The sequence below is a fragment of the Staurois parvus genome, unplaced genomic scaffold (genome assembly GCF_062004578.1).
Source record: "Staurois parvus isolate SC_StPar_1 unplaced genomic scaffold, SC_StPar_1.0 ptg000068l, whole genome shotgun sequence".
Classification (NCBI taxonomy): domain Eukaryota; kingdom Metazoa; phylum Chordata; class Amphibia; order Anura; family Ranidae; genus Staurois; species Staurois parvus.
This window is the reverse complement of record NW_028317864.1, coordinates 6,451,552-6,471,963: the sequence shown is the minus strand read 5'-3', so window position 1 is coordinate 6,471,963 and position 20,412 is coordinate 6,451,552. Positions and strand designations below refer to the sequence as shown.

At 42.4% G+C, this 20,412-nt stretch overlaps 1 protein-coding gene across 2 annotated transcripts in view; it reads right to left on the bottom strand.

The window, feature by feature from the left end:
* The window catches only part of PTGES (prostaglandin E synthase), a 256,421-nt gene that overhangs the window by 169,257 nt on the left and 66,752 nt on the right, over window positions 1-20,412 (bottom strand). The gene's annotated exons all lie outside the window — the stretch shown is intronic.

Sequence of the window (20,412 nt, the reverse complement as noted above, 5' to 3'; positions counted from 1 at the left end):
CATCAATATAAGTGCCGAATCATAAATTTGATTTCTAACAGAAAGTCTTCCCTTACCTTCATTTTAAAATTGCACCACACCAAAAGCACCCTGCATTTGCGAATGTTTGGGGGTACCCCTAAAGACCAGAGCATTTGTCTGCACGTCAGGAATGAGCGTGATTTTGCATGCATTCCACGACACACAGTAACGTGAACCAAACATTGGACAGGGGTGCCTCGTGACTGAAAATACTTTTCTAGTGTGCCCCGACTGGATAAAGGTTGAGAAACACTGCTTTAGGTCTCGTAAATATTTTTTCTTATTCTTAAATCTCTGCTTTATTTTGGGATGTAATAAACGTAGAGAAGGCAGCAATATTTTGTGCCAGTTTTTATCACCGTATGAATTGTATGGACAATTAATACGCCATAGTGACATACCTTATATACTTAGGATATGTTTACATCTATTAGATATGACTTGCTGATAAAATGGCTTCCGGCTGTTGTTAATCAGATTACATAAAGGAACATAAAGATATTTAGTGCCTTATAGGGATATAATGTGGCATTTCTTTAATATATCTTTGTCTATTAAATGTTTCTCCCAAACAATGGTTTCTGGCATGGACTACAACAAAATGGTGCCCAGTAATTGCAGGTACACAGTGCCTTATAGTAATAAAATGTCTTAGCACATTCCTGTTCACTAAATGTTCCTTTCAAACAATGGCTTCCGATTGGACGTGTCTGAGTTTGGCGGTTGCCAGGTGATTGGTACTTGCCTGACTGCATTGTGCCAAGTGTAATGTTTGGTGGAGCGGGGATTATGGTGTGGGGTCGTTTTTTAGGAGTTGGGCTTGGCCCCTTAGTTACAGTGAAGAGAACATCTTTGGGATGAATTAGAGCAGAGATTACAAGCTAGGCCTTCTTGTCTGACATTAGTGCCTGATCACACATATGCTCTTTTGCGTTCCACAGGACAGAAGTGACATCAGTGGAAGTTGCGTCATCAAATCTCGACGCGTATCGATCAAAGATCTTCTTCAGGAAGTGCACGATCTGCCATTTTGGTGATGGTATTTATACCGTTCAACCAGACATTAATTTGATATATGCAAACCGCAACATTGAGCACTCAGGGCATAAATACCATCACCAAAATGACATATCATGCACTTCCTGAAGACAATCTTTGATCGAAATGCGTCGAGGTTTGATGACGCAACTTCCGCCCTGTGGAAAGCACACCGCTCCGAGGAGCGTCTAGCATAGGAGTAACAAGGCTGAGTACACCAGGTGCCGGTCACAGGCACTTTACTTGTGAATGAGTTTTAACACATTTACCCCCAATAAAACTACCAACAGTTTTATACTGTGGGATGCCCTCATATTTTACTTTTTTGTGGTGATATGCTTATTCCAACTTATGGAGATCTGGAGACAACTGGCTCATTGGGAATTGTCCCTAAAGCGTTACAGACCACTCTAGAGATAGATGGTCATTGGCTAAGGGTGAGTAATAGTCCATGTGGGGAACTTTGTCGAGCACAGTGTAGCACTCTTGAGATGACTGAGGAACCAAGATATTGCAATTAAGCTGAGCACAAGCACATGCACCTTCACTAATTTGGGCCTTTTTTTATAGTTATGTTGTATACATGCATATGATTATATTTATGCGAGGTCCACCTGGTTTTTAATTTATATGCATTGTGGTATTTTGTAAAAGTCAGAGTTAGTGTTTCTAAACCCACAACGGTAAAATATGCTTGTTATACCCACTGTGGAACCTAAGGGGTTAATCCTCCGCATTGTGTAAAAAGGATGTTTGACCCTCCCTTCTCTGATCCTCCCCTTCTTTACTGTCCCCAATCCATCTTCTGATAGAACAGAGCCTTGGGGGAAAGCTGCACATGCTCAGTTTTGTGTGTATTGCTACAGAGTTTTTTCTTCTTGGGAGGGTGCATGTGATCAGCACAGGGCCGATCAGCACTGTCCAGACAGAGGATCAAGGGTTATGCAGCCTCATAGGAGAGAATGAAAACTCTTCCTACAACCTTTAACCAGTGCTCTGCTGGACACTGATAGAAGTCACAAGATTGCTCTAACTGCTAATGAGAAAAGATATTTATCAGTTTATATTTACTAAAATAATTGCATTTCCATACGCCATGTACTGTGGGAGACAAGCTGTAGGGTAATAGGTTTAGTAACACTTTAAAGAACACCCCACTACATGCCAGAATGTACTGTGGGGTGTACATAAACCTTGAGCGGTGACCGGATTGCATTTGTGAGATGTGCTTGAGGTATTCTACAGTGCCTTCATTGCTGAAGTTTGGAACCCCTAGGTTTCAGAGACCCCTGGAGGTGTCTAGCATGCCATTTCTAAAACAAATTCCATGTGTAGATAATATAAAAAAACAACAGCAACAATAACACATTTCTTCAGTTAATGTTTTATCTGCCAGCAGGTTCTGACTCCCCCGAATTCATGATTTTAACAGAGTTTATGGACTGTAGATACTGTTTAGAATGTTCAGAACTGGTACAGGGCAGTAAGTTCCTGATTCTAATCTGAGCAACTTGGAAGAAACTAAACACTTAAACTGTCCATCAACTAAACTTAGCAAAATTAACCATGAAATGATATCGGTCAACTGTATTTTGATGTTCCATTGCAGTTTTTTAAATATAAATGGTAGTAAATGCCTCTGACCTAGTGCATTAATCAATCTTTCCTCTAGCATGAGCATTCTTGAGTGAAGAAGCCTTTTGGAAACATGCAGTTTATATATGAAAATATTGGATGAGGAGAGCTCTGCAGTTCTCTGGATATGACAAACATTCTTTATAGACCACTGACTGGTCCTTTAAAGAACTGCCTATATGGTTTTTCGTTTGCTGTGATTGGTGGATATCCCATGAAGAGAGAGAACATTAACATGCATTGTGATGTGGCATAGTACCTTGGAGACCAGCAGGGTGAAAGGTGGTATCCTCCTCTCCTGACTAAGTGGTGAATGAGAAGTGGGATGAGCCACGCAAATATTTTCTTATTTCCCTAAACTATACATCCAGAACTGATGGCCAAGAAGCATAAATGCATTGCTCTGCCCAGTATCCTAAAATTAGGAATGCGTCCTTTCATTTTGCATTTATGATGGAAGTTGTAAGAAGGGTCTGCTATGTTTCACATTGGTTTTGTGGAAGGCTTTTTGGTTCCTTTCAACCAACCTCAGCATAACCTGTTTGTCTATTCCAGTGGTCTCCAAACTGCAGCCCTGGATCCAGATGCTTGCCTTTACCTGGCCCTTGGGGCACTATTCCAGCCACTTACATCAACAATGGGGTATAATTCATTCTCTGACACCAACAATGAGGTACGATTCCTTCCATTGACACAAATGATTGAGCGCAATTCCTTCAACTGATACCAATGATAGGGCATAATTCTTTTCATTGTTACCAACGATGGGTCACTAGTCCTCTCACTGACAAGAACAATGGGGGACTATTCCTCCCACTGACACCGACTGGGCATAATTCTTTCTATTGACACCAACAATGGAGCACAATTGCTCCCACTGACACCAATAAAAGGGCACAATTCCTACCACTGACACCAATGACGGGGTAGAATTCCTTCCATTGATAGGGCACTATTGCGCAAATGGATACCAACAATGGTGCTCTATTCCTTCCACTGACACCAAAGCACTGGTCCTCCCACTGACACTAACAATAAGGCATTGTTTATTCGCACCAGGACCCAGGAGATTTTCTACTCCCAATGGCCCTAGTCCGACCCTGAACCCCCCCCCCCCCAAAGTCTGAGGAACAGTAAACTGTCCCTTTGTTTAGAAGGTTTGGAGACCCTTGGTCTATTCTATAGAGACTCTATAATGTGGAAATCCTAATTTAGAGTCTCTAATATACGTTAGAACCCAGCCAGGGATTTTAAAGCTGGACTCCAGGCAGATGTACAAGAGACAAAATCACTCAGCTCTATAATCTTTAACCATTTGACTGCTGCCACCATAACTATTACAATGGAGGCCATACCAGCATGTATGGTTTACATTTTTTTTACCATTCGCTGATACCCCCGTGAAGGATTAAGGAAGAAGAAAGCGGTGGGACTTAAGTGGTTAAGCTGCAGCAGATCTATCTCTTTAATAAATTTGACTCTTTACCTTCTTATAGCAGTCAAAGATACCTTGATTTGTGGACAGTGAATGATTCTTACTATGTCCAGCAAGGAGCTTCTACCCAGGTCCACTGCAACACTGTTCAGCAGGAAGATTCCTCATAGATGTTACTTCTGTGCAGCCCTCCTTTAGCCCTGCTTCTTCTGGAAATACACTCCAGAGGAGTAGCTAAAGTCTTTGGTTGGGGGCATGTGCCATAGGGCCAGAGAACATTCGAGACAGACATCTCCAGAACTTAGGTTGATTACAGCCTAGCTGGAAAACACACATTAATTAGGAGACACCAGGAGCTTAGAGCAGGGTTCCTACTTCAGGCTTAACATATTTGATATTTCTATTTACTCAATGCAATCTCACCTTTAAATTTTAACAAACTGGGAATCATATTGTGTTTTATTTATTGAATCTAAATTTTCAGTAAAAATTCACTCAAATTAGTTTGCTTATATACATTGTATATAGTTATAGCTAACACCATTTTATTTTACAGGGTCTCTGCTTTCAGAAATTATATCATTTTTAGAAATTTAAGTATGTCTTTATGAAAAAGTATGAGCAAAATGAAAAAACAATTGTCTCAGGCAGGAAAAGGGTTAAAACATTATTAAAGTGGAATCTTGATAGAATAGGTAATCAGCTGAATAATCAGACATGGAGGAACTGTCACCTGAACAGGTGCAAAGTTAGAAAAAATATTTCAAAACAGGTTCAGGATGACAAAGAATGTGCATACACTGCATGATTATGAAAGTTGCACATATATGGGCTCTACACAGCAATGTCTCCAATGACTCAATCAGGGTAACATGTGGCTGTATAGCATATCTCTAGTCAAGATTTGTGAAACACTCTTTCAGCAAAGCAGTTCAGAACACAAATAGCTATTTGAGATTAATCTCATAAAATCTTCTAGATTGTAAACTCGAAAGAGCAGGGCCCTCAATCCCCTCATTGTATTAGTATTGTTCTGTCACATGTTCTGTTCCCCTTTGTAATGTACAGCGCTGAGCGAACTATTGGCGCTTTATAAATACTGTATAATAATAATAAACAGCATATCATTCAGTAAAGTCCAGGAGAGCTCTGGTAACATAAGTAAACAGAGGGATTCAAGGATACAGAATAGGGGCACCCCAGTGGACCTGGAGTACTCTGGTTGTAATCAGGAGGGCGCTTCCAACAATAGCTGGGTCTTCTGTAAAAGCTGCATGCTGTTAGGCTCTGCCACGGCTGCCCACATACTGGTTCTGACAGTGGGATGGAAGGAAGCTGAGGAATGCATACTTCCTGGACTTGTCCAGGAACCCAGGGAATTGTGAGAAATGGAGTTAAAGGGGCCTGCACTTGCATCTGAGCATGGAGAACTAATAGACACTCTGCTCCAAAACTATGGGAAAAATAAAAAGTTGCATACAGTATAATATACAGTTTGTCATTAATGTAGCCAGGTGCTTGCAGTGACTTATTTATTTCAGGTACTTATATAGTGCCGCCAATTTACGCAGCACTTTACATATATATTGTACATTCACATCGGTTCCTTACATTCATACATACACATACTAGGGCCAATTAACCTACCAGCATGTCTTTGGAGTGTGGAAGGAAACCCATGCAGGCATAGGGAGAATATGCAAACTCCAGGCAGGTGGTGCCGTGGTTGGGATTCAAGCCAATGACCCTAGTACTGCCAGGCAGAAGTGCTAACCATTTAGCCACTGTGCTGACCGTGACTCTCATTCAACCAGGTGTGTCAGAGGGGCTGAGGTTGTTCTTGGAGTCAAGGTGCATAACACAGAAACCAAATGACCAAGCAGGTCTTTCAGGGGTAGCGCTACATTAGCATTAACACAGCAGTCTTTGTTTTTCTGAGTCCTCCTGTAGCATAGTTTTATCACCTGTTGATCCTGCCAGCAGGTCTTTAACAGCTTTCTTTAACAGCAGCAAGCGTGTTAACACAATAAGGTTTTTATACATACTATAAAATATTTTTATTTGTAGTCTATTGAGGGCATGAAAATATAGTAATTCTTGGACACTGGGCTTACAGTATATAGAGCTGCTGGAGATGGAGATGGACAATGGAAACCAGACAACAATGTTGCCTTGTGTGTGGGCAACACTCTCCCTGGCAGATGATGTCAACACTGTCTCAGGAAAAAGGGTTAATTATTAAAGATAATATGGTGCCCAGTGGCTGAAATTGTAAGGTAGTTCCCACTAAAACAACCCAAGCTGCCTTACTCATTAAATGAGTTTTGACAAACTGGGTCAATGCATAAGGCTGTGCAATGGCCTTAAAACTGGATTGTACCCTGCAGATTACTAATACAGTACACAAGGGACTAGGAAGTGACGTATCGTGGTGTCTAATGTAGTCTGTGGAGTCTGTGTTATGGGGCTTTCTGACTTATGCCGGCCATAGATGGTGAGATTCTCTTTCCTGCAACCACATCCTGCAAGAAAGGAAAATTTTTTGATTCCCCCATCAATGCAAACAGTGTTGATGAGGGAATCCCCCCTGCTGAGTTATTGTGTTCTCTCCCAGTGGGAGAACACAATCCGGGATGCTGGTTGTACCCAATTTGATCGAAAAATCGGCTAGGGTACAATCAGCCTGCCCATACATGGTTCCAATCTCCACCGTTTCCTGCTAAACCAGCAAAGAGTTGAACCATCTATGGGCAACTTAACAGACATTTACACATACAAGGACTGGAACGCACCACAATGCAAAATTTTGTGCTCGAAAGACACATCTTAGGTTAGCTTTGACCCATTCAGAGGCTTGCTCATAAAGAGAGGGTTCAGAGGCTGGGTCACACTAGAGACTGTGCTTTGTGTACTGTGTTAGCTAGCCGCCGAGAACTCCCCCGGTCCAGAACCAAAGGTCTGGAAAGCACCACAAGCAGAGCCCAGTGTCTGAAGGTCACATTCCAAGTGAACTTCGCCACCTACCATGGGCTTACTCACAGAGTGAGTCATCAAAAATTGTGTCACACCAATCTGCACTTGGAATACGCTGTGTAACTACCTAACGCAGTACACAATTCTGTTATTCCTGTGTCCCTCAATGGATGATAAAGAGAAACTACTTAACACTGACATAGGTACATACAATGGTCAGATTTTATTCATTTAGGTAAAACCTCTATCACAAAAGAAAAGAAAAAAAAACTTTTTTGTTTTTGTGTTAGCTTGAGATTTAACTTGTTAGTCACTTCTGTAAAGTTCATCTAAATCTACTACTCCATCATCTAACACCACCTTCTCCAAAGGTTGACAATTCTGCTCTCCCAAGAGTGGCTACTATGCTCCTCCATGGGCACAGTGGTGGAGTTAGTGTAGCCACCCTAAAACAAAAAATGTGAAACTTTTTGTTTTTGGGCTTAGCTGCACTTTAAATGTACACTGCTCAAAAAAATTAAAGGAACACTTTGAAAACACATCAGATCTCAATGGGGAAAAAAATCATGTTGGATATCTATACTGATATGGACTGGGTAATGTGTTGGGAACTTAATGATTCCATCGTTGGATTATTGATTCCATCTTTGGATGGAAATGAAAATTAACAACCTACAGAGGACTGAATTCAAAGACACTCCAAAAATCAAACTGAAAAAATGATGCAGCAGGCTAGTCCATTTTGTCCATTTCATTGCAGCAATTCAAAATGGTACTCATTAGTTTGTATGGCCCCCATGTGCTTGTATTCATGCCGGACAACATCGGGGCATGCTCCTAATGAGACGACGAATGCTGTCCTGGGGTATTTCCTCCCAGATCTGGACCAGGGCATCACTGAGCTCCTGGGCAGTCTGAGGTGCAGCCTGGCAGCAATCGGATGGACCGAAACATGATATCCCAGAAGTGTTCTATTGGATTTAGATCAGGCAAGCTTGGGGGGCATTCAATGGTATGAATTCCTTCATCCTCCAGGAACTGTTTGCTTATTCAGAACCACATGAGGCCGGACATTGTCGTGCACCAGGAGGAACCCAGGACCCACTGCACCAGCATAGGATCTGACAGAGGGTCCAAGGATTTCATCCCGATACCTAATGGCAGTTAGGGTGCCATTGTCTAGCCTGTAGAGGTCTAGGCGTCCCTCAATGGATATGCCTCCCAAGATCATCACTGACCCACCACCAAAACAGTCATGCTGAACAAACATAACGTTCTCCAGAGCTTCTCCAGACCCTTTCACATCTGTCACATGTGCGCAAGGTGAACCTGCACTCATCTGTGAAAAGCACAGGGCGCCAGTGGCAGACCTGCCAATTCTGGTGTTCAATAGCAACTGCCAATCGAGCTCTATTGTGCAGGGCAGTGAGCACAGGGCCCACTAGAGGACATTGGGCCCTTAGTCTACCATCATGAAGTCTGTTTCTTATTGTTTGGTCATTCACACCAGTGGTCTACTGGAGGTAATTTTGTAGAGCTCTGGCAATGCTCATCCTGTTCCTCCTTGCACAAAGGAGCAGATACCGGTCCTGCTGATGGATTAAGGACCTTTTATGGCCCTGTCCAGCTCTCCTAGAGTAACTGCCTGTATCCTGGAATCTCCTCCATGCTCTTAAGACTGTGCTGGGAGACACAGCAAACCTTCTGGCAATGGCACGTATTGATGTGCCATCCTGGAGGAGTTGGACTGCCTGTGCAACCTCTGTAGGGTCCAGGTATTGCCTCATGCTACCAGTAGTGACACTGATCCTAGTCAAATGCAAAACTAGTGAAAAACAGTAAAGTCAGAAAAGATGAGTAGGGAAAAAAATGCCAGTGGCCTCCAACTGTAAAACCATTCCTGTTTTGGGGATTGTCTCATTGTTGCCCATCTAGTGCAACTGTTGTTAATTTCATTAACACCAAAGCAGCTGTAACTGATTAACAACCCCCTCTGCTACTTAACTGACCAGATCAATATCCCAGGAGTTTAATTGACTTGATGCTATACTATGATTAAAAAGTGTTTTCTTGAGCAGTGTATATGCTGTATGACATATACTGTATCTACAGTATACAGTTGCAAGAAAAAGTGTGTGAACCCCTTGGGATTACGTGGAGTTTTGCATGAATTGGGCATAAAATGTTATCTGAATGTCATCTAAGTCACAACAATAGAAGAACACAGTCTGCTGAGCATAATACTACACAAACATTAGATGTTGCCATGGTTTAATTGCACAGAACATGTAAACATTCACAGTGCAGGGAGGAAAAAGTATGTGAGGCCCTAGCTTAATGACTTCTCCCAGAGCTAATTGGAGCCAGGAGTGAGCCAACCTTGACTCCAATCAGTGTGATGATATTGGATGTGTTGCTGACAGCTGTCCTGCCCTTAAAAAACACACACCTGTTTTGGGTTTACTGGTTTCAAGAAGCACTGTCTGATGTGAACCATGCCTCGCAGAAAAGAGCACTCAGAAGACCTACAATCAAGAATTGTTGACTTGCATGAAGCTGGAAAGGGTTACAAAAGTATCTCCAAAAGCCTTGATGTTCATGTGTCCATGGTAAGACAGACTGTCTACAAATGGAGAATGTTTAGCACTGTTGCTACTCTCCCTAGGCATGGTCGTCCTGTAAAAATGACTGCAAGAGCACAGGTAAAGAAGAGTCCCAGAGTGTCAGCTAAAGACCTACAGAAATCTCTGACACATGCTAACATTTTTGTTGACACATCTACAATAAGGAAAACATTAAACAAGAATGGAGTACATGGGAGGACACCACGGAGGAAGCCATTGCTGTCCAAAAAGAATATTGCAGCACGTTTGAAGTTTGCAAAAGAGCACCTGGATGTTCTACAGCATTACTGGCAAAATATACTGTGGGCAGATGAAACCAAGATTGAGTTGTTTGGGAAGAACACACAACACTATGTGTGGAGAAAAAAAGGCACAGCACACCAACATCAAAACTTCATCCCCACTGTAAAACATGGCGGAGGAAGCATCATGGTTTGGGGCTGCTTTGCTGCCTCAGGGCCTGGACGGATTGTTGTCATTGATGGGAAAATGAATTCCAGAGTTTATCAAGACATTTTGCAGGAAAAGTATGACCATCTGTCCGCCAACTGAATCTCCGCAGAGGATGGGTGATGCAACAGAACAATGACCCAAAGCATACAAGTAATTCAACAAAACAATGGCTGCAACAGCACAGAATACACCTTCTGGAGTGGCCCAGTCAGAGTCCTGACCTCAACCCGATTGAAATGCTGTGGCATGACCTTAAGAGAGCGATTCACACCAGACATCCCAAGAATATTGCTACACTGAAACAGTTTTGTGAAGAGGAGTGGTCCAAAATTACTCCAGATCGTTGTGCAGGTCTGATCTGCAACTACAGGAAACGTTTGGTTGAGGTTATTCCTGCCAAAGGAGGGTCAACCAGTTATAAAGTCCAAAGGTTCACATACTTTTTCCTCCCTGCACTGTGAATGTTTACATGTTATGTGCAATTAAACCATGGCAACATCTAATGTTTGTGTAGTATTATGTTCAGCAGACTGTGTTCTTCTATTGTAGTGACTTAGATGACGTTCAGAGCACATTTTATGCCCAATTCATGCAAAACTCCACGTAATCCCAAGGGGTTCACATACTTTTTCTTGCAACTGTATATGATTATGAATTTTTTTTCTTTTTATGTCTGTCTAAAGTTCAGCACTGAACACTCTATTTCTCGAAACCAGTGTTTATCATTGATGAAAAAATAAGATAGGCCTAATCATAATCTTAAAAATAACCAGTCTTTTATCACGAGTGCAGTAACGGCTAAAGAATACAAAAATACATTTGATAATTTTCAGTATTAATATATCTCTGATGTAAGATTAGCATCTTATTATTTTAGATCTCCTTTTTGTCTTTCTGAGAAGTCTTATCACTGTACACCAGTTGTGCTCAACTCTGATAGTTGAGGCTCCCCAATGCTTAGTTTTTATGGACTACACTTTGTATATCCTAGTCTAAAGAGCAATGTGTACAATAAGCATTTCATATTTCAGACCTTAACCACTTCCCGACCGGCCGTTGTATATAAACGGCCGGACGGTGGCAGTGCAGGGTCGGGTGGCCATTTATAAACGGCCTCCCTGCACCCTGCTTGTGCGCGCTCCCCAGGAGCGCGCAGCACCACGATCCGGTGCCCGCTGTGTCCTCTGGACACAGTGAAACACTGATCGTCGGATGGGACCTCTGTACGAGGTCCCGATCATGTGATCACTGATTGGCCAATCAGTGATCACATGCAAAGTAGTAAGCAAGATGTCACTTGTGACATCATTGCTTACTACGTGTGAAATCTGTGAATGATCACAGAGGTCACATGGTACAAGGCTATTCACAACAGCCTTGTACCATGTGACAAGCTGTGACCAATCACAGCTCACTCAGTATTTCTCAATGGCTGCAAGAATGCAGACAGAGAGAAAAAGAAATGATTGCTTTTACATCATTATATGGGTGTAAAAGCAATCAATGTAAAAAAAAAAAAAAATCTTCATCACCCCCCAAAAGTAGTACAGTGTCACCATGGTGACAATGTACTGCTAGGGTGACAGTATGTAAAAATTTTTGGTTATAAACTAATTTGGCTTATTTTTTTTTACTAAAAAGATAACGGAATAAATTTTGGCCAAGATTTATGATGAAATATTTATTTGTAAAATTTTATAAGAAAAACACTTTTTTTCAAAATTTTTGGACATTTTCATTTACATAGCAAAAAAAAATAAAAATCCCAGTGGTGAATAAATACTACCAAAATAAAGTTTTATCTGTCTCAAAAAAATGGTAAAAAATTCATATGGGTACAGTGTTGCATGACCGCGCAATTGTCATTCAAAGTGTGATAGCGCTGATAGCTGAAAATTGCCCTGGTCAGGAAGGGGGTAAAAGTGTCCGGACTGGAAGTGGTTAAAGAGCAATTATAGGCCTAGGTGAGAATGGTAGCCAGGGGGCAGAGCAGTAAATAAATAAGAATTTTTTTGGCCGATTTTGTATCAGGAAGGGGGAGGGTAGTGCAAGGATGCCCAGTGCATCCAGGAGTTACAGTTCCACTTTAAACACTTGACGACCGCCCTATAACAATTTTACTGCTACAGAGTGGCTGCTGTGTGGAAAATCATGTATGCACAGTATACATGATTCTGCGCTTCCGCATAAGGGGCGTGCTACTTCTACTGTGATTTGTCACAGCAGAAGCCAATCAGCATGTGTCGACCAATGGATGACCGCCAGCACACACTGATGGGCAGTGAGACACACAGAACACAGCTCTGCCTATGTAAACAAGGCAGAGCTGTGTCCTGTTAGCAGCAATGTGCTGGATTTTATTTCCATGCAAAGCCGACAATAAAATCCACCACATCCGCTAGTAAAAACACCTCACAATACAAACACCAAGCACTGTTAGGGACACATTTAACCCTTAGATCACCTTAGATGTTACCCCCTTTCCAGCCACTGTCATTAGTACACTGACAGTGTATATTTTTAGCACTGGTTCCCACAAAGTGTCAGATTGTCAGCCCCAACATCGCAGTCCCACTATAAGTTGCTGATGGTTGCCATTACTAATTTAAAAAAATATAAATAACAATTCCAGTATATACCATAGTTTGTAGACGCTATAACTTTTGCGCAAACCAATCAATATAATCAATATATGCTTGTTGAGAATTTTTTTACCAAAAGATGTAGCAGAATACATATTGGTCTAAATTTATGAAGAAATTCGATTTTTAAAATTTTTTTTCTGGATATGTTTTTTTAGCAGAAAGTAAAAAAAAATAGTTTTTTTTCCAAAATTGTCTTTTTATGTTTATAGCGCAAAAATAAAAAAAACCCAGAGATGATCGAATACTACCAAATGAAATATCTACTTGTGAGAAAAAAAATGACAAATTTCATTTTATGTACAGCGTTGCATGGCCGTGCAATTGTCAGTTAAAGTAATGCAGTGCTGTGTACCAAAAAATAGCCTGGTCAGGTAGGGAGGTAAATCTTCCTGGGGTCGAGTAGTTAAAGGGAAAGTACAGTGTCTTTTCAGTGACATATATTCAGCTTGTAGGAGGGTGTAGATCCCTTTTATTTTATGTCCTGCCCTCAGGGTGCCAGGCATGCTGACAGTCTAAGACTCATGACTGAGGATATATAAGGTAAGAGAGGTGGAGTTGTTGGTTGCTGTTGGGAAGCAGACCTAATGAAGGATTTCTCTCCTTTTAGAACAAGGACTGAGTTGTCACATAAACCCAGGAATGAAGAACAAAGGGACCATAGAAGGTATCAACATCAGCTTTGATGGGCACTGAGGTTCTTCTAGTGGGCCAGTTTGTCAAGAGACTTTGCCTGCGATGGAAAAACAGCAGCAACCTGTATGTTGGAAACCGTGTAACTAGTAAAAAACCCTTGTTTAAGCAAGAGCCCTCCAGTGTGGAGATTGCCTTTTTGGGGGGGAAATATTCTTTGTAAAGTAATCCTTCTGTATATGTGAGGAAATGTGGGGCAAACATTGTGGAGGTGTAGGGTGGTTAAATGAATGGTGTTCAGTTAATTCATATCCACATGGTGGGTCCTGGGACATGAGCTCCACCAGTGACCATCTGTACAGTGAGTCCAGAGTTCAGACATATGGTCTTGGACAGCCCTGACAGTGCTATTACTGATGTATTACTGATGGCCTAGATCCTAAGAGATTAACATTCAGTGGTATGAGTAAAACCCCATTACAAACTTTGTATATTCAGGGCAAATAGGATCACTTAAAGTAAACCCTTACATATACCCAGTGAAGTGATCAATCTCTGTGTATCACCTGAGGCCAAACAAATAAGTTGTACCTGTTTATCTGAACTTCTCCTCTTTACATCTGTTCAAAGTGCAGAAATACAAAGCTTGTCTAAGAGGTCAGAAAAAAGGGGGTGGAGAGCTGAAGTCAAACTCTGCAGAGCTCAGTGAAGAGACCTCTGGCAGCTGATTGGAGGGAAGGGACACACCACCCTCCACACAGGAACAGAGCTGAGTCTGTCCATCAGCTGGAGGTTCCTCCTCTGTCAACATTTTTCCGTGGTGTCAGGAAAACTTGTCAGAAGTGATTTATGCTGATAGCAGAGGAACACAGCAGCAGACAGAAATGACACTTAGTACTTTTAACCACTTGCCAACATGTACAGGCAATGCACTCCCGATCCCCCGCAACAGCTGTCTTTGCCGGACACAGTGGAATGCGGATCACATTATCACAATGTCAACAAAGCTCTTATAAATCAATCTGATTCAAAACAGATTTGCTTCCTTGTACTAGTGAGCTGTGACTGGCCCACAGCTGTCACATGGTACCTGGGACAAACAAAGCACCCTGTACCGTGTGATTAGTTGTAGCCAATCACAAATCACTAGTATTCAGAACTGTCAAGAACGTAACCCATTCATGACAGTGCAAAGCATTGCTGGTACAATGATTTTCATTGAATCAGCGATCAAAAAGCAAAGAGAAATAAAAAAAATCCCTGATCAACCCCCGCCTGCCCTCGAAGTAACACTGAAATACTATGATGAAAGTATTTAAAAAAATATAGTTAAAAAATCATGTTAAAAATTTTTTTTCATTTTTTTTTTCATTTTTTTTTTAAGCACCTCAAGTCTAGACACTTTCACCCATTTTCAGCTTTCAGCACTATTACACTTTGAGTGCAAATTACTCAGTCATGCAACACTGTACCTATATGATTATCCTTTTTTTGAGACAGAGCTTTCTTTTGGTGGTATTTGATCACCACTTGGTTTTTTATTTGTTGCTATATAAATGAAAAAATACTGAACATTTGGGAAAAAAATCATTTTTTGCATAGTTTTTGTTATACAGTGTTGAAAATAGATCATTTTTCTTCATAAATTTCAGCCAAAATGTATTGTGCTACATTTTGGGGGTAAAAATATCCCAAAAAAGTTTATAATATTTAGTTTGTGTGAAAGCTATAGAGTCTACAAACTATGGGATATATATATATATGTGAAAATTGATCGGTTTTGATCTTAAAACGCTAGACACTGGTATGGCATATGGCAGTTTTCAGGACCCTGGTATGGGGTATGGCGGTGATCAGGATGCTGGTACAGGGTATGGCGGTGATCAAAATGCTGGTATGGGATATGGCAGTGATCAGAACACTGGTATGGTGGTGATCAGGGTGATAGTATGGGGTATGGCGGTGATCACGATGCTGGTATGGTGGTGATCAGGATGCTGTTATGGGGTATAGCGGTGATCAGGGTACTAGTATGGGGTATGGCAGTGATCAGGGCGCTGGTATGGCATATGGCAGTGATCAGGGTGTTGGTTTGGGGTATGGCGGTGATCAGAACATTGGTATTGTGTATGGGGGTGTTTTGTGTGCACTGGGACAGGTGACAGGGCCTCCCTGCATTATATATTATTGCTATTGAGGGGAAGTGATCAGGGGCACTGGGGCAGCCTGACAGGCTATTGTACACTCACACACTGCAGGATGGCTTCTCTCTGCTCTCACACTGAGAGCAGAGAGAACTGATTTTTACTTCCAGTTTCCAGTGTTTATTTTACTATGTGAGTGCTGTGATTGGTCACAGCAGTCACATGGTAAAACACATCGGTATTGTGATCCGCTGTGTCCAGGCGACACACCAATCATCGGGCTCCCAGGTGCGCGCTCTGTGAGACGCGCACGAGCCATCGATGCAGGCTGATGTACAGGAACGTTAGCCCATATCAGCGCTGCTTCCAGTCTGCCGTCTATATACAATGGGCAGACGGGAAGAGGTTAACATACTAGGAAAAAATGTCACCAGCACACCGAGGATCACCAATATGGGTCCAAAGGTTTTAATAAACCATCACATAGTTACAGCAAGGCAACGTTTCGGAGTCTCGCAGGACCCCTTCATCAGGCATGTGATTTAACGCAGGAACGTGTGCGTTTGGATCATATACTGAGGTTAACATACTGTCACGAGTCAGTGTCCCTGAACACTGCCACACCAGGGATGTTCAATTCATACAGCCTGATGCCCGAGACATGTAGTTCTGGACTCTGGGCAGGTAGTTTTTTTTCTTACCTTTTTAGCCCTGCTGTGGGCAAGCAGCAGGGCTCACCTGTCAGGTGGAAGCATTTGGGCGGCAGTGCTGCCGCCTGGTTGCTCCCACACAGCCCACTATAGTGCCAGCTTCTGCCCCCCTGCCCGCTATGTTTCCCGGGCTCCGCTTGCCCATCTGTGGGCCCGGAACAGTTCAGTGGGTGCGGGAGGGTATAGGGGAGGGAGGAAAGCGGACACATCCGCTCCCATCCCCTTCTTGTCCTGACCCAGAAGTGATGTCACATCACTTCACTCCCTCAAACTCAATCTTTCAAAACCGAGCTTGTAATACTTCCTCCTCCCTGATCCCCCACTTATGACTTTACCATTAAGATCAACAGCACACCACTGGTCCTTCCCGTCATACCAGGGTGCTTGGTATAATCCTAGACTCTGACCTCTCCTTCGGGCCCCAAATCCAATCACTGGCTAAATCCTGCCACCTCAACCTCTGCAACATTTCCAAAATCCTCCTCTTTCTGACCAATGACACCACAAAACAACTTATCCACACCTTGGTTAGATCCAGCCTTGATTACGGCAACTCCCTCCTCACCAGCCTACGTTACACAGTCTTCAGTCTTCAGTCTATTATGAATGCTGCTGCTAGACTCATACACCTTACTAACCGATCAGCGACTGCTGCTTCTCTCTGCCAATCCCTTCATTGGCTTCCACTAACCCAACGTATAAAATTCAAAATACTAACCACACAATACAAAGCCATCCACAACACTGCCCCTAGCTACATCATCAACCTCATCCACAGATACCGCCCAAATCACCCACTCCACTCCTCCCAAGATATCTTCCTCTCTAGCTCCCTCATCATCTCCTCCCACGCTCATCTCCAGGTCTTCTCCAGAGCCTCTTCCATCTTTTGGAACTTCCTACCACAGTATATATGGTCAGCCCCCACCCTGCCTGCCTTTAGGCAATCTTTGAAAACTCAATTATTCAGGGAAGCTTACGCCATCTCCACCTAAGAACTGTACTTGAGCCACCTTCATCAGATCATCCCCTGCAGCTATCACCTTTTGTACCACCTCCCCCTTCCTTTAGATTGTAAGATCCATGAGCAAGGCCCTCCTATTCCTTCTGTACTGAAATGTATTGTAGTTGTACTGTCTCCCTTTATATTGTAAAGCCCTGCACAAACTGTTGGTGCTATATAAATCATGTATAATAATAATATTAATAATAAAATATAAAATACTATCACTTCCACATTTTATTTCAAGTATTTCTAGTCTACTCCCATTAAGCTGAACTATCTTGAAGTTGATAAACTTACTTAGTGAATATGTGTCATAGAATTCGAAGGAAATGTGTGGGATCTTCATAATGCCCTGTGAGTAGGCACTGCTGTGTCACAGAAATCACAGAGCCTGCCTTCTGAACTACAGAGGTGCTGAGAGGAGGGGTTTCAGGAGGCGGAGCCAGTACAGGAATCACTGCTTGCAGGTAGCAAGGTACCATGGGATCTGTAGTCTTTAGAAATAGAAAGTAAAGAGCAGCAAAGCATGCAGGGAATCCAGGAAGATGTTGAAAGAGATGGTCAGGAGACAGGCAGAACTCACGTAAAAAATCTTTCATGTTGTAAGTTTGTATTGAGCTGTCGCTAACAACTATTGTTTATTACAATGCTGATATTCTAAAATGAAAGTGTATGTTGTGATCAGATTTTTCTTTTAACGGTAACATACTGCATGTTGGCTGCATTGCTTTTGGCCACTGTGAACAGCTGTGCTACCCCAAATATACATGTTCCAGGGCCCCTGAGGTTCTCTGCCTAAACTGTACAGTCCCATGCATGGATGGTGACCAGAGGCCTATTCTTGTCATCCTCACGACTGTGTATGATTAACTCCCACACATAAAGTCCAAACATCGGATTCCAGGACTCAGCAGCCAGGTCTGCACCTATATTTAAAGCAGAGCTTCACCCAAAAGGGGAAGTCCTGCTTTAAGGCCTCTTCCCCCACTCCCTGTTAAAGACTGCACCTTTGGGGAGAGGAGGGAGCAGGTACCCACTACCACTTCCGCTGCGATTACACACACTTAAGATGCCGGTGACGGGGACAAAGGACGACCAGTAAACCTGGCTGTGGTGAGCACACTGCTGGATCATAGGGCAGGTGTGTGGCTGTTTATTAAATGTCAGCAGCTACAGTTTTTGTAGCTGCTGACTTTTATTTTTTTCACCAGAAACTGGAGCTCTGCTTTAAAGTGGTTGTAAAGGCTCCAGGATGTTTACCTTCATGCATTCTATGCATGAAGGTGAAAGAACCTTCTGTGTGCAGCAGACACCTCCCCCCAGACCCCCTAATATCTACCTGAGCCCCCACTGTGATCTAGCGATGTGAACAAGAGCCTCAGCTCTCCGGGGACTCTCCCTCCTCATTGGCTGAGACAGCTGCTGTCAATTAGCCAGTGAGCCAATGAGGAGATAGATGGCTGAAATAGCCCAGATAATGGACTGATGATTATGTCAACCCTTCATGAGCAATGCATATGTCCCCTTTAAATTCTTTTTTAAATGGCTCTAATTTTATATATGACCTCTGTTGTATTTTGTATTTCTTTATTGTATCAAAAGTAAATATATTTAGAAGGGTCTTAAACTGGCTTTTCTGTTTCTTTTTTTTTTTTATTTTAAGAGCGGAGCATAGAAATAGGTATACAACAATGGCCCCATAGAGCCTCAATGGCCATACTGTATAAACTTGCATCGCAGGCGAGGCTTACAGATACAAAAAGATCCTATACAACGATATAGACAGAGATTAAATCAAATCCCAGGATGCCAAAGCTCAAAAGCTACAATCCTCTATATCAGAAAAGAACAATATATTTTACAATATATCTGGAACTTGCAGTAAGGCATCGAGCCATTAGAAGGCCAAGTGGTCAAGAAGATATATAAGAAAGGGAAAAAGGAAAAAGAAAGGTAGAAAAGATCAAAGAAAGAAATAAAAGAGAATAGGATAGAAGCCACCCATGGACCCACCTCACCAAATTGACACAACGATCAAATAGCAAATTCAAGACTCAGCTTGCAGGTAACCAATCCATGGACTGCAGACTCGCTCAAACTTGGCAGAGGTATCTCAAAGTATACTGACCATTTTTGTCATTAATCATGATCCAGGAAAGTTTGCATTTCATCAACACCAAGTCCACCACTGGGCCCTTCCAGGCAGAATCAATCACAATTTTAGCTGCCAGGAACATTAAATAAATTAGGGTCTGAGCGGATCTGGGGGCCCCAATGACAGGTTCATTAAGCAGTGCAGTTCTACGGTTCTTAATAACATTAATCATGGTCACCATGAAAATCAGGGAGTGAACGCGTATCCAACACCTTCTAACCTTAGGGCACGTCCACCAAATATGGAACATCGTTCCCAATTGTCCACATCCTCAGAAACAGAGTGGAGTGGAGCCAGGATACATCTTTGACAATCTTTCCGGAACTAAATAAAGTGAGAGAGGACCTTATAGCCCGCCTCCACAAGGGAAACATTCATGATACCTCTGTGTATTCTGAGGGACCTTTCCCTCCAATCATCCCCCTCTATCTCCTCACCCATATCCCTTTCCCAGGCAAGCATATACGGTAGTCTACCTGAGTTAGAAAAAAACAACTTATACAAACTTGAGATGCCCCCCTTCTGAACCTCGCCTCGTAGTCATCTGCTTTTAAAAGCTGTTTGCGTGGCGACATCAATGGTATTCCTTTGAAAGGAGTGAATGAAGTGTAGGATTTGGTGCAAACGAAATTGTTCAGCTGCAGGCATCCCGAGCTGTTGTACAAAATGAGAAGAAGGGTAAATCCCCTTATGACCCAGAAAGTGTCCCACCCGATACAAACCCTTAGGCTGGCCATACACTATACAATTTTCTTACAATTTCCTTTAGATTTACCTTTAACTGTGTAGTGCAAGGGCCTGCCTAATTGGATACAATTGAAAGTGTTGTTTGGGTTTGACCTCCTGTTATATGGTTTTTGGTAAATCTAAAGCAAAAATCAAGAAAATTGTATAATGTATGACCAGCCTTATTCGTCCACCAATGGAATTCATGTGGCCAACC